Source organism: Varroa jacobsoni, unplaced genomic scaffold, assembly GCF_002532875.2.
Source record: "Varroa jacobsoni isolate VJ856 unplaced genomic scaffold, vjacob_1.0 scaffold_1107, whole genome shotgun sequence".
Classification (NCBI taxonomy): Eukaryota; Metazoa; Arthropoda; class Arachnida; order Mesostigmata; family Varroidae; genus Varroa; species Varroa jacobsoni.
The window spans coordinates 167,594-192,685 of record NW_019214009.1 but is presented as its reverse complement, the minus strand read 5'-3'; the positions used below and the strand labels follow the sequence as shown (position 1 = coordinate 192,685).

General features: G+C 43.7%; 1 protein-coding gene and 1 long non-coding RNA gene across 2 annotated transcripts in view; both read right to left on the bottom strand.

Moving 5' to 3' along the window:
• The window catches only part of LOC111266662 (uncharacterized), a 135,428-nt gene that overhangs the window by 72,142 nt on the left and 38,194 nt on the right, over nucleotides 1-25,092 (bottom strand). The gene's annotated exons all lie outside the window — the stretch shown is intronic.
• LOC147752642 (uncharacterized) lies at nucleotides 1,756-4,404 on the bottom strand. Its single transcript, XR_015313532.1, has 2 exons — nucleotides 4,309-4,404; nucleotides 1,756-3,500 (listed from the first exon to the last, which is right to left on the bottom strand). It is a non-coding gene; the product is annotated as an uncharacterized LOC147752642 (long non-coding RNA).

The following is a 25,092-nucleotide window of genomic DNA, read 5'->3' as shown; positions in this document are numbered from 1 at the left end:
GCAGAAATCGCGCAAACCTCTTCGCTACAATCAAACGTACGTGGCAAAGCCCATTTTAACCCAATCTGATGACGATTTTAGGAAGACTGCTTTAGCTATCGCTAATCTTACTAGGCTAGCTCGTTGGGGCGCTATTGCAATAGCAGCAGTATTCGTCTTGACAGCTTCTGCTGCTGCCGATCTCGAAGTTTTTGATGAGATGAGTATTCGAAAACAATAATGGTAAAGGACGTTGTTCTCAACAAGCTTCACAGCAGCGTTAACGTAAACATATTGAAGATGCCATACTGAAAAACGAAAGGGGGAAGTAACTGAAGATGTGAAAGGTGTGCAAAATCCTGTTGAGTGGAAGTCCGCCAGTAGCGGACTGCGCGACGCGCCGGCTGTACGCGCGCGATATGTAAATTTGAAATTATGCTGTCAAGGCGGTCGAACCGATTGCTACGCACAAACAAATTATGGACAACCGAGATAAGCGCTGAAGTGCAATGAAACAAGTTTGCAAAGAGCTTTGCAAAGGCACCGAACCAAGCGCTAGAGGTATCTGAGAGGCATAATCAACATCAAACAGCGATAATAAACATGAACAACGGCAAACTCACAAGAAAAGACTGGTTAGATTCCTCCAACCCACCACCGCACTATCTTCAGCCTGGATCATCTTCCCTCACAGCTATTGCGATCGTCGATCACGACCACGGACAACGACCACAGACGAGAAGAGGCTTAAGGGGCCCTTTTACGATCAAATTTACTAGTAATCTGATAGAAACAAAGAAACAGCAGCGTTGACACAGATAGTGTAAGACTGTAGAGCTGAGCAGCAAAGCTCTTCAGTACAGTATCCAGCTGTAGGCACCTCGTTGTTTTGAGACAACATCAGAGAAAAAAAAGTCTTCTAGTTTCCTTGTTATTTCCAACCGAAGAGGTTTTTTTGTACAAAAGCCCCTCTTTCGCCATTGTTCAATACCTTAAAAAAGATCCACAGCCATGAATACCTATCGAAGCCCTAGAATTTCCCCTGATCGTATCCCGCCGCCGCGTAACGCAGAGAGACTGATGTCTTCTAATCTAAGTGCGCTTGCCAGCTTCTGGCGGTGACGACGCCATCAGCAATCAACCAATCGATCTCCTTCCCGATCGTTTATGCGTCTTCTTTTTCGGCTGAATTTGTACTAGTTAGAAAGATACCTCGAATGCGGCCGGAAAGCAACAGCCGACGAGCAGACGAACATAGCGAATACACTAACGAATTTCATCGTTATTGTTTATCGAGCGTCTTTGGTAACGTCAAATTTCATTGGGCAGCTGCGCATAGACCGCTAGATGGAACGGAGAGACAATAGACCCCCCACTCCTCTACTATTTGTAGTGATAATTGCATTTGTTATCACCCGCTAATGTATTGGTGGCGGCATTGTCCTGAGAAGACGGAGCGCTTCGCCTCGCATAACCCTTTATGTCGATCATAGTGCAACTATACCTATTTCAGTTTTGTCTTTTTTTACTTCTTACTGGCACTTTGTTACTGTTCTCTTGTCGACTGTGATTGCTAAGCTCAGCTCAGCTCGCGAGCATTGCTGCGCTGCTTTGTTCAATTGTACTATAGTATGTTAACGAGCTCGAGACCACTCCAAGACCAAAAACTGCTCGAAGTATTATTTATCGCTACGAGATTATGAGGCAGAAAAGGTACAAAGAAAAAAAAAAGGTTCTATGATCATTTAAGCGGCAGAAGAAAAATTCGTGTGAGGGTAAAATGTCCTTTGGCGAAAATGACTTGGTAACGTTTTATTGATGTTCAATATATATATATATATATATATATATATATATATATAGTAGAATATTATCGTGAAACACAAACGCACACATACACTAGTGTAGCTTGCCAGGATTAAGTTGTATATAGTTCCCGCTTAAAGATCATATGATGATCCTAAAAGTATACAATTTAACAACACCAGTCGCGGCAGCGAGGCTAGAAACGAGGAGAACAATGAAAGAATTTCTAATTGGAAAGGAACAGGCTTGTATGCTTCCTTGCCCTTATCAGTAATAAGGCCAACACCACGCCGAAAGAACAAGTATACCGTGTACACAGCCCTTTCCTGGCATCATTTGCGTAGCTGTCGAACGAATCGAGCGTCCTCTCAATCTGCCATCAGCGTAGCAAGTTTCCGAAAGAAGACTACATTGGCTTCTAGTGTATTTACCAATACCATTTTCCCCGGCGGCGTTGAGTACGTACTGTTGTTGCCGCCCCACTCTCCCGTGAATAGCGCCTCCTCTTTAGAGAAGGTCGTGAATCAAAGGGGGCTTTGTTGTTGCATTTTTCGGTATCTAGTGTTCCTATCCGCTGTTGTCGCCGTGGAAAGATAGTTGTTTTTTATGACATCGTTTGCTATGTTGGTTTTCTGCTAGGAGCTGCACTAATCACTGTACAGGTGACCACAGACACTGGCACGTTGCTGCTTAATGACTTCTAAGGGAGGGGAGGGGGTCATTCTCACAGCTTCGTTTTTTGTATAGTAATCAGCTGATCGCAAGCCAGCCGTCGTTCCTGCCGTTAACAACGGCGATAATTGATGGTCTTACTGCTGTTGCGTTACGGTGACCATGCTGCAGGAGGCGTTGTCATGACCGGGCGCGAGCGCTGTTACTGACGTTGGAGGTGTCATCGTACGCCGTCGTACGGAGGGCAAATGGGAGTAACTCGCTGGCAGCAGTTGACACCAGCTGCTTGTAGCTACCTTCAGGGTAAATACTATTAGGTAGCCAAGGTAGTTAAGCGATGCTGGCTTACTGCTTCTTCGTTGATTCAGTCCTCGTGAAACTTCCCGCGTAAGACACCGTGCACTAGAATGTTGTACCTCAATTTTACTAGGCCTCTACTGCCCCCCTACTTGATGAACCCCTGATTGTTGCTGTTCGTATCGTGCCGTAATGTCGTCTCGAATGTTGCGGGACGTTTTGTTACAGTTAGATAGGATCTAATGTGGAATTTTGGGTAATTCTGGAGACGGCTGTGTCACACATTTAATGGTGGCCCGCTTTTGTTCATGTCTGTGTAGGAAGAGCTCGTGCGATTTTTACGTGTCTTCTCTTGTTATTGGGCTGCTTTTTTTTTAGAGATATTTCCCTATTGCGTGCAACGATTCTTGTTTAAACACGACCATTTCTTAGCTCATGCATTTAACACAGCGTATTTGCATTGCAGTAGTAGAAATCATCGAGGAAAGATGAAGCTAATGTTGCCAACGCACCAAAGTGCTCCAAATGGTATAGGGGCAATGATTAGAAAAACCCTACTGTATATAAAAGAATAATGTAAAGAGGCGGCGTGATCGTTGCTAGCCACATCAGTAACAGGATCGGTGTTTGCCGGGTAGTCATCGCAATGGTGCGCTGTAATAGATTTACGCAGCTTGTCGCGATCTCGGAGGCGGTGAAGGGGTAAAAGTGGCACTAAAGGTGCAGGAGTGAACAAGTTACATTACCTGAAAAGAAGGAAAAACGAAACCTCATGTTACGTTTCACGAGTTCTCTTTTTTATAGGTAATATCCTTAACAGCGCTTACAATCGCTTTGGAACAACTTAATATGGCTGTAAATACTTGATCTTGTCGGTAAGTATGGGAACATTGTGTGAGACGATAGCTGCCACAACATCTGTGTATGTATGTATGTAGATATCATGTAAAAATATCGTAAGGAGGACGGCTTGTTTCGAAGGTGTAGACACCCTTAGGAGCAGATCGGTCCGCCTTTCCAACAATGGGTTCCTGCAACGGCGCCTGGCAAGACTCATCATTAAATATTATAACTGGATAACACAGTCATGTAACGCCAATCAAGGAACGAGTGTTAAAAACAGAACAAAAATACCCATCAGCATGAAACTATACATATTCACACATTTACAAATATATTCCCATTGAATCAGATAGCACAACGCCACGGTTCCTATGACGCTACAGTGCAGGATGATCACCCTTAATATAACGCGCTCCCGATTATTCTGATCTTCTGATAAGTATGTTATTATTGAACATAGCATACGTATATTGCTTCAATCACTGTACTAGTTATGGGAGGATCTGTTCCTTTCAGCGCTATACCCACATCCAGCCTTATAGTTATGAAACGCTGAGACAACTAGCGTGCATGTCTATATGCAACGTCAGGAGTTACGTTCGTATAGGTAAGCCGTTCTGTTACGTTAGCCTATTATAAGTAAATATTTTTTAAGTGTACCTATATGAAAGTATTATCAGCCAGCAGGACATCAAGTATTATACACATTACCGTCGTCAATGTGATACAGTCGATTCTTCTGCCAAGGCCATCTGTCTTGTTCGTACCAGCCAGCTCAAAGCGTTGAATCAACGTGGGTCGCTAGTGGTAACAATACCTATAAATATGATGGCATTGGAAGTCAGGTTCCTCTTGCAGTAAACGCATTACGTTAATTCAATTGTTTTTGTCAAGTGATTGCAGGGAACACGAACTTTGCCGGACGTCGTATGACCGCCGGCGTCCACATGCGCGTGCGTGTGCGCGTGCATGTGCGTATGCGTATGCTCAGCGCTAATTATTAGATGTAGCGAAGACACTCAATACCAGTAAAAGTAGTAATAATTGAAGGGAAAGTCACAGGCGCAGATGGCAGCACCCGGCTATAATTCACAGTGAATTCGACCAACTAAAATTGTGGCCTGATCTAGGCAGTGGATATTCTCGTACTCGTGCTGTTAATACGAAGAGCTATTGAGGTAGCAAACGACGTACATTGCTTTGAATTTTCGTGACACGGCAACAATTTCGACGCTCGTGTCAAAAATCGTTTGTGACTGCCCGTCATTTCGTGCGCAAACCGCTCTTATCCGTCACAAAAGCTCAGGCCGGTTTTTGGAACGCAAACGGCCTTGATTTGGGCTTGCCTCCCGGTTTTGCCCGTCGGGAATAGACGCTTCATCGTACCGTATTTGGCTTGCCATCGGTGGGCTGGTATCGGTTAAATTGAAACCAACTTGCGATCTTCTTTCGTTTTCGATGTTCGCAGTAGAATGATAATAATAATTGATTTGATTTGCAGCATCTTATGTGTCCGCTGGCATGATTATTGTACGCGCAAGTCTCACGCTTGGCTATATAGTATTGTGGGCTATATTATTATACCTAACTATGTGGTATGGCACGAAGTAACGTGGACACATATTCTAAAAAATCATACGCGCTCAACGCCATCTCCCCGCTTCCACGCCCCTGGGAATTTCAGTTTACGCGACTACTGCCCCCCTAATCTTATTCTACAATGCGGCATGGCAAATGGGTCAATTTTTCGTTTCTTTGATCTGCTTTCGTGCAAGGGCTGGAAACTCGTCCTTTTGCTTATTTAGTTCGGTTTTACGTTAGCAATTCTTGTCAAACTACCGCCGAAATTCAGCTGCTCGGACTATCCCAGACAGCGTATAGAACCTTCGTGAGGTGAAGAATGTGACAAGGCAAAGACTGCGAAAAAGCCCAGCATGAGGAAACATCTAAACGTGGAGTGCATGGTAAATCGTGATCAACAGTTTGTCGTGGTCGCAACATCGGCGTAATAAAAATAGAAAAAAAACAGTGTATCCAGGAAAAGACACAACTACTGCAACTAATTTGCGTAGACTGTTTGATAGGCGCATTAATGTTATGCGATAAGTGATACGAATTCTGACCGCCTTCAACGTGATTTCTCGATCTGTATATTTGTGGACAATAATACGTGCAGCATCTAAAGAGAAGCGGGAATAAAAAAACAACAATTGCAGAATGTCCCACCTACCAACTAAGTGATACAGTTTCTTTAGTGTACTATGTATATAGTGTTATCGTAGAGCACCTTTTCAGATAGACGTCAATTATTTGCCTTCAAAACGGGTCAAGAAAAACCTTTAAAAAAGTACGATTATAACTGTAATTGTTATCTATGGCAGCGTGTGCCAATTAACACACATCCAATGACTTGGGCGTCGCACCTGCAGTCGCCCATTTGTTCGCATTAAACTAGTCTATTGCTGAGGGGTAAGGTACTGCGTTCGTTACGTTCATCAAAGTCCTTCAGAAACGTATGCTTAAAGCAAATTCAGTTAGTTGACACTGGTCACTATACTGTTAAAAAACAATGCTTTAATTAAATTACAATTAATAGAACATCTCTATACATATGGATGCCCAGTTTCGTCCTGGCAATGCAAAAAATAGCTTGAAATACACAGATCTACCCTACGTCATCAAATCGATTGAAAAACTATTTAGGCTAACAATATCGGGTCCTCCTAGCCATGGCTTTCCTTCCCAAATTTGCTAATTCTGAATGAATTCCCTTAATATTATACAATATTTCATTGGGCCGCCTCAACAGACGCTTACTACTATTTTTCATTTTTCATTCCTACTTGTAATTCTAACTTCGACTATCATTATCGTCTTAAGTAAGGTCGTTTAAGTTCCTATTGCCATGTTGGGCGCTCGACTGAATCCTTGTTTTCTGAACTTCCGGTTGCTGCCTCTTCCACTGAAAGCGCTATACGATACATCGTAGTTTTTTCCTCGGCTAATCCACCACCAGCGGTGTTATTCAATTGCATATGATGATGTTGTTGCAACATGCAGAAAATGTGTGTGGGATGTTAACTAGAGGAAAAGAATGGAGAAGGGCGCCAGGGGTCGAGCAGGCAGCAGCTGACTTCCCCAGCGGGTCTCATCGGTGTTGACCCGTTTCCAATTGCTTCAACGCCATCGGAACAAGTCGACTGGATGACTGACTTACTGGGTTATCGCTGCGGCAACTCATTAGAGCTGCTATTGGCGTGGATGCTGATGCCGTTGTCGGCTTACAGAACTTATCCGACGACGATCTCGTCCCTCGCACCACTTAACCCCTTCTTCTTCTTACAGTAACAACAGAAGCTACCTATTCCATAGCTACCATTGCTATTATATACATATATACATACATTTTACTTAGTGAAATCAAACGGATACAGCGTTAAGAGTGATACTATAATAATAGAGAGTGTTGAAGGTAAGCCAGCTGGTTTGTAAAGGCTTTTGTTTAATGGAATAACGTTATTTATGCTATCGTGTAATAGATACGTATATAGAGCGACTCTCTAACAACTCTATCGACTAGCGCAATACTTGACAGTCTTATTAATTTAACAAGCGGTTTGTAGTCAACAGAGAAAAAGGGGCGACAATAGGCGTAATAGCAAAGCTAAGGCCGGCTCTGAATTATAGCCGACTCGGAACCGGCATAAGCCACACAAGCTCTATGTTTTCCAGTTAAAAAGTACTTACCATTGTAGTTCAGCTCCAACTAAAGCGGAAATAGCAATGGCAGAGGCATCAATATTGATACTAGTCTATTGAACCAGTTTAAACGCGAAACATGCTGCTTTTCCATTTATTTTTAGTGAAAAAGTAAAGTTAAATGTTTATTCCTATGGGAAACCTGTGTTCGTACAAAAGCTGTCTTTATCTACGTGTAGGTGTAATTCGAAGGTAGCATTTAGCTGAGCCGTATCATTTCCCAGATTTTGTCAACTTTGTACGTCTCATTTTTTTGCTGTCCATTTTATCTCAGCATACCAGACCGATCAGTAGATTAGACGGGCTTTTTTATGAGCGATTCGCCTGGTAGATTAGGCCTCACGCATAATAGCATTTGACCCTACAGGCAGCAGCAGCAATAGAGGCCTGATACGTGCGCGATAGTAATCTACGGCTCCATATCATTGTTCACGATGTACCAGATGTAGCCAGTATACTAGCCTGTAACTTGTATAGCTGTTCAAGGTAATGACTCGAACAATTCAGATAGCTTTTCATCTCATGTTTACCTACATACGCATTTCTCTACCACTCGCAACGGCTCCGACATTTCTGACAACTAGATACGCTAATCAGCTAACAGATTTCCAGCAATAATAACAGTAGGAGCAGCAATAGCAGCGGCCACCGAGCTAAACAGATCAGAAGCATCACCATCAACTGCAATATGCAAGATCTGTGGCAGTGCCGAAAACAACAACGGTCGTCGATTATTGGCCGTCAGCTGGTAGATGCTCTGGACCGTTCCGGACTATCACGAGATGACCCCGTCAAGATGCAAGCGTGCGCCGCAATGCGAGAAACAGACAGCGGCGTCGGCAATGGCTATGATCCTGGCCGCGCACTGCGTGCCGCTGACGGTCGCTGCGCAGCAGCGTCTGCTCTCATAAAGCGTAACTGACCGGAACACAGTAACTTGATCCTGCAGAAAATGCAGCGAACGAGCTCGTAATGGCCTGGTTCGCGACTACGGGTTAGTGGGTGAACGTCGGGTCGGTTAGAACGATGCGGAGAGGCCATGGTCAACGGCAGGGCTGACAGTGTCCTAATATTCGAAGGCGACGACGACGACTAGAGCCGCAATAGCAGGTAACAGTTTGGTTTATTCACCTAGGCCAATGCAAAGCGCCAATTTCACACAGATAATGGCATATAGATGTGTGTCGGTACGAGCGATTTCAATCAGTGACTGAGGAACGCCAAATACTATGCCGTTGTCCCTATATCACACGGCGTGGGGAGATGCACAATAGATACAACACTGGTGAAAACTAGGAGCAATAATTTGTAGTAAAATGCGTATACGTCGGTGTAGCTTATGTGGCTTTCTGGCCGTTTGTTGCTGACTGGTTAAGCCGTTCAGGGCGGCGATTACGGTGCGCTGTCGCCGTAGACGTGTACGACATCAATGCGGCATATCATATTGAAACGTTTCTATACAGAGATAGTGATATTACTATGTCAGTAATATTTTTCTTATTTCACTCCTTGTAATTTCCGTTAGGCCCGTGAAAAGACAGTAATAATGTATTCATCTGCTAAACTTAGAAACACGTAATCGTTCCGGTTTAAATATAAGCGTTGAGATCTTTTAGTTTTTGCCAGCAGGAATCGGTTGCGGAAAGCAATGTCTAACCATTTACGCATTGAATGTAAAACCCAACATATTTGTAAATGTCACCGTTGTGTCTTAATGGCTGAGCCAAACATTTGGGTTGCTTTTTTCTCTATCCCCATTGATTATTGAGTAAAGTTTCTCCGAAGCATTTTGGCCTATTGATTTCATTTAGCGCGTTATGATAGGATCCTAGTTATATGGACAGTATTATAGATAATGGCGTAGCGGATGTATACGATAGAAGCCATAAAATAGACAGCAGTGAATCAGAAATCCTTCTTTTCGACAGTCGCTAGCAAATTTGTATAGGTATTTTTCGTGATCTAGAAAACAAAAACAGTTCAAGATGCCTACTTTGTGAGGCATATAAAAGTAAAAAAAAAGAGTCCACAAAGGCTTAATCTGACGTTCGTTCAGTGATCGGACTTTCGACATACAAGTCAGACACTCTTATGTACATTTAAAAACGCAATAAAGACAACCTAAGCTCTAAAATGCTGTACAAACTTAGCTCACCGTTTGATCTTGATGCACGAGGTTTTTCGGAAGCCATTACCAAAGCAATCCAGATGCGTTCTTCCGTAACGAAAAACAGAGTATTTACTTTGGAAGCGCTTTTTTCTCTTTCGCATACATTTAGCAGTCCCTAGTGCTTTGAAAAGATCTTTCGACTCTTACACCCAGCAAGGGTCGGCATTCACTAATTACAGTGGGCTCCTCTGCATCGCCTGTTGCTTGCTATTTGTGTTTCGTGCTATAATATATGTATAATGTGACTTTGAATAGTGCTAGATTTGAACAAGAAACGCTTAAGACTATTTGGCGCGAGAAGCCGGTCAGGTAATTGCTAAATCTAATACTTTTCCTCTATACAAGGCCAATCGTGGGAGATACAATCACCAATTGTTTACATAAAACAATAAAATAACATTATATGATAAAATGCTCGCGAGCGTGCTGCGTATACATGTTCTACTAACAACCGAGTCGGTGTACTCTGTGTGTGAATGACGCTGATGTATCAACAACTGCCATCGTCGGTCTCATAAATGCGTGGTCGTCCGCAGCCCCGAATGATTCCAAAATTATGCATGTTCCATGGAATAAAAGCACCGTAGATCCTAAAAAGCACAGCACATCGTGGTGTTCATAGGTCTCTAATGAGGCATGAGACGACAAACCTGCGATGAGGGAGAAAATGACTTTTAGATTTTTCGTTGTTGTGATTTATAGCGTGCCAGAAGATGTGCCACAATAACTTTCGATGCGCATGCAATAGCAAAGTCGCGCCACGGTGCGTTGGGGGAACTCGAGCAGTTCATGTCACCCCTCAAGTAAATCCGTCCTGTGAGCATCGTTCGCCCTTTACATTATATCGACTAGCTGTGAAGTATCACTGTAATAATGTAGCAATGGCACGTTTGACTAGAGTAACACGACGTGGAATTTGGCGTTGGCGTTGGCGCTCTTGGTTTCGTACTAGCGGAAGCCAGCTATCTGAAGAAGCGATACATAATGATTCATGCACCGGACGTTAAGTATTATTTTTTTTAAATATAGCTACCGTCTTAAGCAGAGGGCACGGTTTGCATTACTACCCCTTCTGATCTGTGATTCAGCAATAGTCGTATTCGCACCGTGTAGAGATTAAGTAACGGATCTAACATAAAAAATATAATCTACACGTTACGTATTCTTTTATTTTTGCACATGTAAATAGCTTCATACCATGAAAAGAACGATTTTTCCCTCAGAGTATATATGTAGTAAGACCATTCAGTCTATATGTTCCACGTACTTATGCGTGGACAAATGCTATTAGCGGTATTTTACGTCCATTATATATCAGCAACACTATTGTAGACTGTCGTCTATTAAACCGAAGTGTCTCCACTTTAACGCTAATACGGCCATTGCTATAGCTAATAATGCGGATAGACATTTATTATAATGTCAAAAAAGGCCGGCATTGTTGTCGCCGTAATGATCTTTAGTCGGTAGCCCGCGCCATTGCGTCAGTGGCGCTCGACGTCGTGCATCATGGGTAAACGATTGATTGACCAATCTACCAACTATAAGAGCGGCGCATCGGCTCTTTTAAAAAGAATGGACTTATACAGTTATGACTTTCCTAAATTATGTTGCGTATATACTTTAGCGAGTGTTTAGTTGTCTATGTACGGTTATTTAATTTAAGTTTCCTTACCCCTTCGTTTTTTTTTAATAAAAGCAGTTGTACTGACATTTACAGCCGTTACTCACAAGACGGCATTTATCATTAGTGGCAGCAATAGCAGTTGTTATAAGGGTAAAAGTAACAGGAAAAGAGATAAGAACCTTCGTTTCAACGAGCGCCCTCGCAGCTGTCTGATTCCTGCTGGGCCCAGTTTTGTTCGTTATTGGGTTTCTTCCTCACGAGCCCTGTCCGATTTGACTCGATGCGAATGTTCGCGAATATGGGCTCTTTTTCGATTGTTGATTATGTCAGGACGTTTGCTGCTTCGTCATTGTGGTAAGCACGTCGACGTGTGTGTCTCCTGCAGCCCTCCCAAAAAACGCCGCAAAAGACAGGATGAGTCAAAATCAATAACTACTACATTGTCAGTAGTGGAGAGTGCTGTCACGTTTTGTCAACAGCAGCGGCAGTAGTACACCCAGTTGCGGCAGACGACAACTGCCTTTAGTGTTGCGTCTCCCCAACCGCAACTCTGTGTCCGGTAAGGTCTATAGGGTCCGGTGGGGTTGAGTGCGGTCCAGTCGAAGCAACCCGTTCCGGCATGTGTATCCGTTCCTATATGTAACGCTGTCTGTTCCTTCGAAAGGGATGAATACTAAATCGAAATTGAAAAGAAAAGTCACGTCATAGACGTCAGCTGTCAAACGGCGTCATTGGCTGGTGTTGCCCTGGCAGTATTAAACGTTTTTCCTCTGTCTACGGAGCAATACATTCACCGGCTGACACGTTGCAACGGTTATCTTCATCCGTTCGCGATTATCTAAATGAGGTAACGTTTAAGGGTGCAGCGAGTACCTGTAGAAACGGTAGTATTTGAATGAAGCTCCGTTGCTGTTAACAGGTGATCCATGCGGCCACGTCATAGTCGGTAGGCATGTTATTGTCACCGCAGACAAGCAATCGACCCGTTAAGTGAGACACACAAACACGGAGCACTGTTTCATAGATGTCCAGATGGCATCCTATTCAGCAATGTGCACGCTTATTTAACGAACAATACCAATAAATAGCGTAAAATTAATATCAAAATAAGAATGATAATAAGTAATATAAAATAGTTACTGCCAGTAAAAGCTCGCTCGTAGTTAACTCAGCGGGGAAAGGACGACGAACGTGAGCCTAAAGGAAGAGCGGGGTTTAGCAGCGGGCCATTGCAAGGTTAAACAATTGAAAAAAGCGGGTTAAACAATTGAACGTAGCATCTGTTTGCTGCCGAAGTGGCAAGCTAAACACGTCCGTCGTTTTACGGCAATAACAGGAACAACAGCGTTCCGCCAATGGGTAATCGAACGTCACGCGACCTTGTTACCGCTGCAACCGCCGCCATCGCTGTCACCTGTTGCCTAACCAGCGCGACGGAAAAAAGCCAGAGGACCAAAATGGCATTGACGTTTTATCGACGTTGTGGGCATATAAGCGAAGCAATTATCGCTAGTCAGATGGGCCTGCTCACCGTCGCACATGGTCGTAGCGGTGTCGCACCCCACAAGCAGCTGCTGCCGTCGTAGTCGTTGTTGTTTTTCCTGCAGCTGTTACTACCTGGAAAAGCAGCTGTTGCTGTACAGAGCAGTTCTGACGGCCATAATCGTAGCAACATTCCAGCCGCTGCTCTTATCACAGTCAGCCAAGGCCGCTACCGAAATGACTTTATGGCTTTTATTAGTATTTACTTAAGCCCCATACGAGGCGCCATAGCGGAGACGATAGGCGAACTTTGTTATCGCGTAATTTCCAAACAGCATATACATATTAATATATATCGTACTAGAGTTTCATGAAAGGCACTTGCATTACGCTAGCAGTGGCCACAGCTACGGAACAGTGTGAATAAAGCTTGAAAAGCGTCTATTTTGCCAATATTGATTGAATGTATTGTTATTGCTACGACACTGCAGCACTCTTTCGCCTATTCGACCGTCGGTTCCTTCTGCGCTTACGCAATACGTAGCGTCCAGGGCCTAAACACGAATGCGTGACAACGAGCCTCAGCGAACGACAACGTTGCTGTCAGTTGGTCGAAAACTGCGATATATATATATATATATATATATATATATTATATTTTTTCGATTCATATGTGCAGTGTACATATGTCTCCGTTACGGCGCAGTGATTATCTTGATAGCACGTGCAATGGCTTAACTTCGAAAGCTTTGTGCTGGATTGAGCCAGGCGTTTGAAGTAATGCTTCGTGATAGCACCGTAAGCATAACTCGAAACTTTTATATATATATATATATATATATAGTCGGTTAATCTGGTATGGTAATGGTGGTATCTGTGGGAATTTATACCTGCCATGTCTGTATATGCTGGCCATTCTTGTTAGTGTGCTCATCGAAATGCCCCGCATGTTGCACGACGTTGCACATACACCCATCGTTGCGATAGTGTAAGTGGAAAAGCTTCTACAATTAAAACACATTAGTGAAGGAAAACGTTCTTGCTATCAATAGGCCAACGACATAAAACTATCGTATGGAATACAAAGCGTGACAAATTAAATGCTGCTTGAAAAAACGTAGCCGAACAGCAGGTGGCAGTGTTGCATTGAATCGTATTGCTGATATGCGCTCGTCAGCTACACTCATCTGTCAACTAGGGCTAAAATGCGCTCAGTTATCTCTACCGCAACAGCGGAATATCGCTAACTAACCTCTCAACGAGCAAGCACAGGATCGAGCTGCATTGAGACATAACGGCCGGACCCATTACGTTCTCGATGGGTTTTTTCTACTTCTGATAAGTCCACCAAGCAAAATTGCAAATGATATAGGAGCTTCGGCGACCATCGTCGACGTGCCCTGCTGCGCAGGTAAAGTCCTACTACATTGAGCCCCGGAGACTATTCGAAGATCAGTCACGCTCGGGGCACAATCTTGTTCATCTGCTTACCAAATTCAAATAACAACAGTTAGCTCTTCGAGTCATCGAAAAGCGAGACAGCAAGCAGGTCGGCGTAAGGCGATGGAAACACGTAGGAGAATACTATCAGGCTGCCTCTACCGCAACGTTATAGCGCTACCAAAAGAAATGGGTCGAGCAACGACGCGTCAACGGAAACGACGAAACCCTCACCAAACGTCGTATGTTTTGAACACTGCCACAATACATTGCTGTTCTTCTGCTAATTCAGCGGGAATAGCAATAGTAATTGTTGTTGAAAAAGGAAACAGAACCTTTAAAATGATAGCACTCTACGCTGTCATCGGCCATCGGCAGACATAGCAGATGGCAACAAAGTAAATTAATGTCGTGACGTTAACCGAGATGCTATACGATAAGCGATAGATGGAAAAAATGGTCAGTAATCACTATAACTATGAACGCAGATCGTGATAATACTGACAACGACGGGATACAATCAACGAAACTCGGAAAAGGCATAAAAAACAATCGCGTGTTATAATTTTGTATGTTATAGGGGGAGAAAATTGATTGACGGCCCTCAATAAACAGGTATTATCAGTGACATGTGTCATGGTTGTCAATGATTCAGTGGGCAATGGTATTTTAGATAGCTAGTGCAAAAATTACTTACCTTTAGATTATCAATCTAATTTCATATAAAAAATGAACGCTGCCTTTTTTTTTTAAACAAGTATACTTCCGTATATTTGTATTTTCACGTCGTAAGATTTACATGAGCTATTCGAAGAATCACATTTGCGAGTATAATTGCAGTGACTATACCCAGCTCTGCATCACTTCCTGATTGTCAGGTTCGTGTAGTGGGTAATTTAGAACCCAATCTTTCGCGCAAAAACATGTTCGAAAAGAGTGAATTTTTGACTAATATTAGATATTAGAAAAATGGTGAGATGAACCTGTGCTTTTCTTCGTTTCATAGTCGCATATCTCATGAAATAGATCAATATGATTATATCGATTGATTGCCCATCATAAATCCAACTTTCACACACTTAACCTTGTTTTTTACTCCACTGAAAGAGTCTGAGAGTAATGTAGGCAATAATGTAGGTATTTTCCGTTCATTTGTGGTCGTCGTCGCCCTCAGGTTTATCTTTCTTAGCACATACCCGATCTAATCCTGTACAGTCTTGAGTAGTATGGTTGCAATCGACTGTCAAACATCTCAACTACTATTAGCTTTTGTATATGTTTCCCTCGTTTCTTGGAGTCGGCTTTACTTTGAAGGGTGTGCCTCGGTCGATATACGTGCTAGTGGAACACTCTGTATGCCAAGGGGTTCGCTGCGTACGTTTCTCACCATACCTGCCTCTCTGCGATAAGCGCACGTTATGAAACGTACACTTACGAATTTCAAGTTAGCTCGCAAGTTAGTTCACGAAACCTTCGAGAGGACAATCTATCTTATATTTGACTGTGCTATACCGGAGACGATAGGTATGGATAATGATACATTAGCGTGATTTTGACGAAATCAGTGACCAGATTAGCTATTTCACGCGTGGCCTTCTTTGTCTGAATTTGAATTTCCCGCGACGAACTATTGGTGACATACTGCACGAAACGCAGTGCCGTCGTTAATAGTCCCAGAACGTTTTTAAGGCTGCCTTTGCCCGAACTATTCTATGGTGCCTTTCGGTCGCTTATATTCAGTTGATGCTATCTAACGGTGAAAAGTGCCAGATTTAAGGGATTTTGTTCCGAACAAGACCGCTCGGTATGAACCCATTTAGCAACTAGTGTATAAGATCTTCAATGTGAACGAGCGATAGCAAGCTCTAAAGTATCTTCATTTGTTTAAGCTGGAAGAATTCAGTTAGCACTATAGCTTCTTTTATTATAAGATGGTCCCATTCCTGTTGTGGATAGAGATACTGCAGTGCTTACGGTTCGCGGTTGTATTGCTCAGCATTATTTCATTTATGAAGGCACATTACGATTGATTAACTGGCTCGACTTCAGCTTCATTTTTTGTTGCCGATTCATAATTAAAGTAATTGATGTTTTTTTTTGTATAAAATGAACGAATCATAACAAAGGAGGTGCGAGCCGTGGAACACATGAATGTATTTGTCAATTTTTCTCACAGCCAGAAATCAGCTTGATATATATATATATATATATATATATATAGGTGCACGCAATTAGCAGCTAGCAAAGCATGTCCAGCCTAGAAACAGTCAAAATAACATGCACGACTATATTTAGTGTCTCGTCAGGTTACAATATTACCCTTTATTCACCCCCATCTACATCCCCGCTGAGAACATATACAAATAGAAATTATATATGGAAATAAAATAGCCAACAGTTATCGTACAAGTAATTGTAATACTAATAATATTTTATCTGTCCTTGTAGGCTTCGTCTGTCCCGTGAACACTTGATGCTCTTTTGTTAACATTATCTATCAGAATTTGTATTCATTTCACTATGCTAGATATGCTACCGACAGCCATTTTGTGCCGAATGTCGTATTATACTAATAGCTATATGTATATTACGGCTGGTGGGGTCCGTTTGACAATGAAGTCTATCTTTGTTTAATATTGGCCTAGTGGACATAGGTCCATATTAGACGTCGGCTGATGGCCAGCTGGCCTTAACAACGGCTCGAAAACAGAATTAAAGTTCTTGTTCCCGCTGTAGGGCTACATAGGCCCGGCCGACTGATTGAGAAATTGATCAAATGCTCACTTAAACCAGACAGGCTTTTTGGTCTTAAAATGACATAGGTATACCGACGCTTTCATTTACGTCACAAGCTCCATTACTTTCACTTGCAAACTCGGCTATATATATATACATAGCCGAACATAAAAATGAGCACACAGAAGGCCGGCCCCTCACCGACAGGAAGTAGCAGCGTCGTTATCGCTCGTCCGTCGCCAGAAGTCGGTGCGTCTTTTTCCATCCGCTGCCATCTGTTAGCCATCGGCAATTGTGTAGCCTCGTTTTGTCTAACGGCGGGATGGTTATTTTCGCTTTTTTTTTCCAATAACGTGGGCCTTTCGTCTCTTCAGCCCTAAATCGGTTGCCATGGGACGCCTCTCTCTGTGGCGTTTGTCTTTGTCTCTCATCCTATCGCGTCGTGTTCGCATTATCCCAGTGCAACGCTGCTAGCAGACAATATCGTCTGCTATTACAGCTAGCGGGCAAACTGCAAAATTGTTCTGGAGACAGGGGCAAACGAACCATGTCGATGCTTTTGCTGCTTCTGATCTTCCGTTAAGCAAACTTCGCTAGTAGCAATTGCAGTATAATAGTAGTACTTAAAGAGATCTGATGATTGAAGACGATATCAATGGCTGCAACCTGACGACCAGTTTCTGTTCACTAGAACAGAGACTGCCTTTCGCGTTAGCGTTGTCTAGCCACCTGCGTGTGCAATGCTGTACGCGATGTGGCGTCGGTACTTTCTTTTCGGTAATGACGGCTCTCTTTCGTTATAACGCATAGACGAAATAAAGCCATAAAAGTGTAACACCAATACGCACGTCCGTGCGCTTTACTGATAGAACCGCAACTGTTGTTATTGCTTTATTTTCAATGTAATCGTCATCATCATCATTGTCATCGTCTAAGGCAATCATATCCTTTCTTCATCTTCTTTGACGGACTCTTCGATGTCCGGGGTGGTCGAAATTAGATGAAATTGCTGAACGTAGCAACGGCGCTTCCTAGCGTAACGGAACGAGAGCCACGGCAATTGCTTCTACAGCCGCCGCAGAAAAACGGGGTACTCGAGAGCCCACTTGGCTTTTTCTTTGGCGCGGCCCAAACCGCCCGCGAACCCGCCTTGCATTCTCTTATTCTGCTACCATTACTCCTATTTCTACAACGACGCAGGTCGCTTCATACAACTTCTGTCTTCTGTTTCCACCCGTTACATTGACTTCAGCATGCGCTTCTATGACGAACAACAGCGGCGGTAGCAGCTCTCCTGATTTTCCTCTATTGTGAAGTCAGCGCCGTGTCATCATTCCAAAGAATTTCGTTTTCAACGCCGTTGATTTGAGGTGTGACGCTAGTTTATTGCGAGCAGCTTTGTACTTCTTGTGCAGAAGTCGTCTTCGATTTCCCACGGAATTTTTCCATTAGCTTTCTTTTTGCACGCTTGTTAAGCCTATCATCAGGGCCTTTACCGGAATCGCTGCTGTTGCTCGCCATGGATCGAGTATCGCTTTTCTAATTCATTCCTATTTCTGTCGCTTTTGGTATCATCATAAACATAACCGTCGCCATCATCATCACAATCAACAACGGCAACATCAAAATCAACATAAACTACAGCAGTAGCATCAGCTATGCCATGATCCCCGTAGTTCTCTGGCGACTTCGTCATCATCATCGTCGGCTTCGTCACCCGTGGCATCGCCATAACACCCAGCAGCACAAACATTTTTCATGGTAAAGCGTAGCGAGCGACAGCCAAAAAAAATACCATAGTGAAAACGCAGATGATACAACTGCACATCGATCAAAAGAAACCTAGGGCGATTGAGTCACCGCCGGCGACGGAAAAGTTCACACGATCGTACCCGTTGAATGAACATACAACTCGAAACAACGAAGGTTGTGTAGTGTGCACATATAACAGAGCAACGATCTGTAGCAGAAACGCTCGACGAGTGGCATACCGTGGGCTGAAGTAACAGATACAGCTAGCCCCGCAGAAGCTGCCGTGACGTCAGCATCACGCCAACAGCATCCGCAGGAGGGAATAGGGTTCGACATTTTTCTTCAAGCAATCAGCAACAGGCGTAAAGACTCTTGAACATGTATACATGTATGAATAGTGTGCATGGCCGGGTGTACATCTATCAGCCTGTGCATACCGGAGCGGCACGGACGTAAGCCTATTCAAAACTTCACATACACCGAAAATAACAGGCTTCGTGCAGTGTCTATTCGCGTGTAATGCATATTGAACGACCAAGTAACAAACCTATGGAAGATCGATCAATGCGAAGGCATACTACGTCTGCTAAGGAGAGGCACCCGGGAGCACTACTTTTGTTTGACCCCCGTGTTCGTATCCGATTGATACAACCGTGAACGATTGTCAGTTACAGAGTTGAAAAGTTTATACTAAACTTCTCGACGCAGGTATTCTCTCTGTTCTCTAAAGACGCTTTGTGTTTTGATAGATTTCATTAAGCCTAGGTTATAGTATACATACATTACCAAGCTCAAACTGTCTCAAAACGTAACACGCACTGAGTATGCGCAATTGTTAAATTTTTTTTTACATTACGTTACAAGTGCGCCTGATCGTCTGTCAACGTGCGTTAATACCCTGTCGATATTGTGCAATACGTATATATATAGAGATCTCGGCCTGTCGTCGCTGTTGCCGACGCCGTAAGCGGCAGCTTTTGGCCAGTAATGAATATTTAATGCTAATTTTCTATAGTTATCTTTGCTGTTCGTCTCTTATTGACTTTATAGTATTATTTAGATAATTGACGTGATGACGTAGATCTACAGGGACCCAAGCCAATTACGACAATCAAACGGCACAAAGTACCAGTTTCAGGGCGTACGCTATGGAGCACAAGGGAAAACGTACATATTGCAAGCTTACTCTTACGTTGGCCTATAGATGCCCGTCGTCTATTTTATTTTCTGCTATTTAGCCCATTTGGCCGGCCGAAGTGGCCATACAGCCTCATACTGCTCACGGCTACGGTGTTCTAATGGAAATCATTTCATTGACGAAAACAACGATAAATGATATTGGCCAGTGCTGAACTCTTCCTAGATCCTTGACCACCAGCGTAGCACTGGCGATACGCTAAGCGATAATCGACCAGAACCGTTGTACAAATTCAGTGCCTGAGACGGGTCTGTTATGAATTTGCCTGTGCTTTTTTTCCGTTCAATTCACGTTAACGCGGGGACGTAATTAAGAAAGTAGTTATATACACTTCATGGATTCATTTTCATTTGTTTGCTGTTGGTGTCGTGTAACGAACCGAACTCGTATACGTTTACAGGTTTCGAAATCTCTTGTTTGCCAGCTGCAGTGATAGCCCGTTAGCTATAGATAGCTGTGGATAGATGCATCTCTGAAAAACCAAAATAGCGACCTATCCTCTCCTAACTAGATGGCTTCTTCGTTCTTCCACCTTTAGTAACTATTCACAGATATCTACTGAAGGCACAAGTATCATTTGCCAGGTTTTTCCGTGTTCAATTAAAAGTATTTACTTGGCACAATGATAACTATTCATAGTTGACGTACCAGTATCATTGCTTCTAGTTGTAGCAGCTCCGAGACGCCAATACAGTGTACCCAAACGTGTTAGAAGCAATTCAATCGCCGACGAGTCGCATCGGCGCTAGAATATTGCCGACTTGTTTGCTTGCGGCCATCGCCCCATACGATAAATCCTACGACGGCCGACGGTAGTTTCGATTTTATATCACGACGTGCTCACGCCCTCACCTTTGCGCACGGCAACTCGTACCTCTCCAACTATAGAGCAACTTAGCTGGTCTTCCGATAATGATATGAGACTTTTCTTCTATCGTTTTCAAATGATTGTTTCAAGCGTTACCTTTTTATCCTCTCCCATTGCAAATTATATGAGTTTCGTTGCTTGGCTATCGTATATGTTGGCAAAAAAGAATATCTCGTTTGAAGTTTACCTGCGTTTCGCGAACCTTCCATCACCGGTGGCCGCCATCAGCAGCAGTAGCATTCCGCCTTGCCATGTTTGTTTGCGATAGATCGACGCTCCAGATTCATGTGCAGACCATTGAATGGATTGAGACACAGCTATGATATAATCGGCAGTTGCTGCCGATACAGAAAAAAGGCGGCCGACGCAACGACTAGTTCGTGATACGTACAATTCTATGAATACAGGACGGCCAGAAATCGTTGTACGTATGGATTTTTGACTCACGACAGACGACTCGGCTGGTCCAAACGAGCTTGATTCTATGACTTAAACTTTAGATGCCTGTATAGATACACCCGTACGTGGATTCTGTGGCCTCGAAACCTCGCAGACATTGGGTACACAAAAAGAATCCAGCATTTACTTTTGTTCCAGGATCGTGTGGTTCCAGCGAAAAATTTCCGCGCGCTCGAACCAATTTAATAGAGCGGAATATATGCGGAGTATTTATTGTCGTGTAAGAACGTTAGGCTGTGTGGGCAGTGTTCGCGCCTGATAGATCTGTCCTGATAGGGCATATATAGAAGAACCTGAACTTTCGACGGGGAAAACCAGCTATGGACAATGAGCGATACTGATTTGCTTGATATCGTTGTTGATGATAATAGCAAGTTGTGGAAACCACGAAGAAGATCGTGGCTAATCTTTATTTGTTCGTTTGAAAGTCTTCCATGAAAAAGGGTTTGAATTTTTGGGAAAGTGCGATTGATCTGTCGGCCGGTTGTTGATGTCGATCCAGTTTAGACACGTTCAGAAAGCATAATCGAGTACGTCATTGGCTCCGACAGCAGGGAAAGCGCACTGTGCAGGGGCAAAAATTTGGCAAAAAAATTATTGCCGCAGCAGCGTTTGCTACTCTTTAATGATGATAATTAGTAGAACAGCAAAGCTTTCCGCATTAAATATAATACTCGATGTGAGATGGGTAGCGTAGAAGATACCTGCTTTTAAATTATTGTTTGGAAGAACCTGTTTAGCTCGTTTAGTAGGCTGAGTTGCATAATTTCTTTAAATTCTAGCCGTCAGCGTATGGTTTGGCTACGTAAAGCGGCATGGCGAGAGAGTCCAATCAACAAAGAGAAACCTAATAACACTTTGTACCTCATTCTATTTCACATTCCTTGTTTTTGACGACTGGTGCTCCTTCAAGTTTGCGTCGACCGTATTGCCATGTCCTATTATACGGCATCTTTACCTAAACAAACTTGTGTCAAAGGTGCTCAAAAAGAAGGAACCGCAACTCGACCCCTAGCAATGCCTATTTTTGTGCTAAGAACAGTAAAGAAGTGGGTACGCGCTGCGAAAATGTATTAAACAGGTTCGTTTGGTGAGCAGACGAACCCGTTGTGCAGTTCTTGCAATGGATACGACTCCGTTCCTCCTTCTCTATTCGACTCGACTCGTAATGAAAGTAAATGATTATTGGTTGTTGTCAGATATCTAAATGAATGACGAATGTCACGGCAGAAGTCTTTATTTTTCTTCTTTACCCTCAAAGGGTTTTAATTTTCATTCGGTCTTCCCTGTGCGTTTTCTCATTATTGCCTTAGATCCCTTTGTCTCTGATTCAACGCTCGCCTGAAACTTCTGCAAACTCATTATGTGTTCGCCTGCATGATACGTACCGACACCGAACAAACAAGCTCAATCTTGCTCAGAATCACGAGTTCTGGAACACTTCGTAGACCGCTGGTTGAATCAACCTGTTTTTCCTTCGGATTTGTATCCTCTCTTGCTGATGCCGCCGTCGTTGTTGCTGTTAGAGCTGTCATCACATCGATTATTATTTGCTGTAGATCGCTAAACAGCTTTCTGTTCGAAGGGTCTTCTTTACGGCTGTTTGACGCCTACTTCTGCTGCCATCGCGTATCGCCGATCGAGTTCTATCCCATCACTTCCGAGCCCGGTGTCATTCGTTAACGCTTACTATTGCTATTATTCATAGAAACACAGTGACTTTTAGGAGCGAGAGTGGCGTTTTCACTTTTGCTTCATTTTCATCGAATCGCTCTCTTCTGCTGTTTACTTTTCGCCGCTTTCAGCATGCTCCAATTCACTTCTGCTATTTGCTACCAGCGGCCTGGTGACAAATTACAGTAGTTATAGAACGCTCTTTTTCCTGATCCCTTCTTGGTTGTTGGTTACCTTCGTAAATGCGATCGTTGCCGCTCTGATGAGATCCGACACGAGAGCTAGCGATGCGGCCGCTGCTGTTGCTGCTATCGCTACGATAGCTATTTAATAGCCGTCTGCTAGCGAAAAGTAGACAAGTCATCAGAGTAAAGTCAGGTCGCCGTCGACCGAAGTCGAGTCAGCCTTAACGGTTTCATCAGGCGGCGTTGATGAAACGCTGAAAAAACGGACGACCCCTACGACCCGTTGTGCGATACTGGCTATTTGGCTGGGCTAACTGAAGCCAGTGGCGGCGTACCAGCGGTAAAGGCGGATGGTAGTTAGGTCGTCGGAGTAACTGTTTACGATGCAGAACCGGTATCGATGGAATGAAGCAAACGTCTTTCTCATCTTGGCTATATCCACTGACGACAATAACCACAGCAACAACAATAGCAACAAGTGCATCGTCGGCGAAAGCAGCTGCAGGCAAAAGCAACAAGGCAATCATCAACACCATTTTACCCGGTTCGCAACCTCATCGGTTGGTCGCAAAAATCTGTTCGCGGTTCTCCAACTGGGTTGTTACCGGCGCCAGAGCCAGTCAACTATAATAACACATTTGTCAGCAGCGGTGATTTAGTCGTCTACGATTAGTTCTATGGCAGGGACGATGAAGACGGACGCGGTGATGGGTCGTTGCCGGAGCGGCCGCGTACTGGTGGCAATCTTAACAACGATAACAGTAATAACGACGGTCACATCGCGGCCATTTTTCACCTTCTTCTAGCACTTTCGTCGTAGTCCTAATTTTGTTTAGCCTGCTTACACGGACAGTAGTTTCCTGCTCGATGCTGCTGGTGCTGCGAAGGCAAGGAAACGGTTTGTTCGCCTTCCAGCGTGCAAAGCTTGTTTTCTCCCGTGAGGTGGTTGCTTTCGTCTTTTCTGTCGCAGGACCCGCCTGCAGCTGATTCAAGTGTCAACGGCGAGATATCATCGCGAATCGTGCTGTCACAGACGGACAAAATAAAAAAGGAGGAAACGCTGGTGCCAGTGATTGTAACGATGATCATATTGCCGGCGATGCTGGTAGTGAGCCATGAAGTCGAAACAGATGGAGGTTGACAAATTCATAAAATCAAAAACTAGTAAAAGTTCATTTACGCCGACTTTGAAGCTAACATGTACGTTATCCGAGCGCGCCACTGGTGCTGCTGTTTCGTCTATTTTTGTTATAACTATTGTTATTTCACGCGCCTCTCAGCTGTCACGCCACATTAAGCTTTCTGGTTAGACTCAATCTATTAAGTTCTGCAAGTTTTTGGCGCACTTCTTCGCGACGTTCCTTTCTCGCGGCAACTGTTTTGTATGCGTTTATGCAGTGTACCGTTCGGAAGCTCTTGGCTTCTGCTGACAATTTGTATTGTTTGTGTCGAAAGAAGGTGCCAAATATGGGTACTCTATCTAAAAAAGGATCTTTTGACACCCATATTTGTTCGCGATTCGGTGACATCAACCTTGCCCGAAGCAGTCAGAGTAGTCCGTATCACAGACGAAAGCAACGGTTGAAGGGAATCGTTAAATGCTGGTTTACTAAGTTTCAAAACGGCTATTTAAGCACAGAGGAAGCGCCCTGAGTTCGACCGGAATCATCTAAAAGTACTGCAATGCGTACACGCGATGGGACAGTCAAAGGCACATACAAATGATCGAGAGTTTATCGTCTGCTGCCTTCGTCTGCTCGCGAGCTCCGTCAAAATCACCACTAACTGTCATAGTCCACTCATATGTACCTGTTAGTACCAAAGATCGTTCGCTTAATACGGTTCGCATGAGTCCATAACGCTTCTTTTTTCTAAACAGATTCATACGGTCCAGTTCAGCGCAGTGCTATCTGATCCAGCCTCTCGTCGAACGAAGCGGCGTAAACGTCCTTTCACAGGAAAGCAAATGATTAGAGCGAAGTCTCATTGTGTTTTGCAGACCCACAGCTACAAGCGGTGCAACATCAACAAGTGCATATTTCCTATATGCGAGCCAGGGGAAGTACTCAGTTCCGGGGGATGACAGATGGAATAGGAAACTGCGATACGCTTTTTCGCTCCTGTTCTATCATTTGACAAGGAACA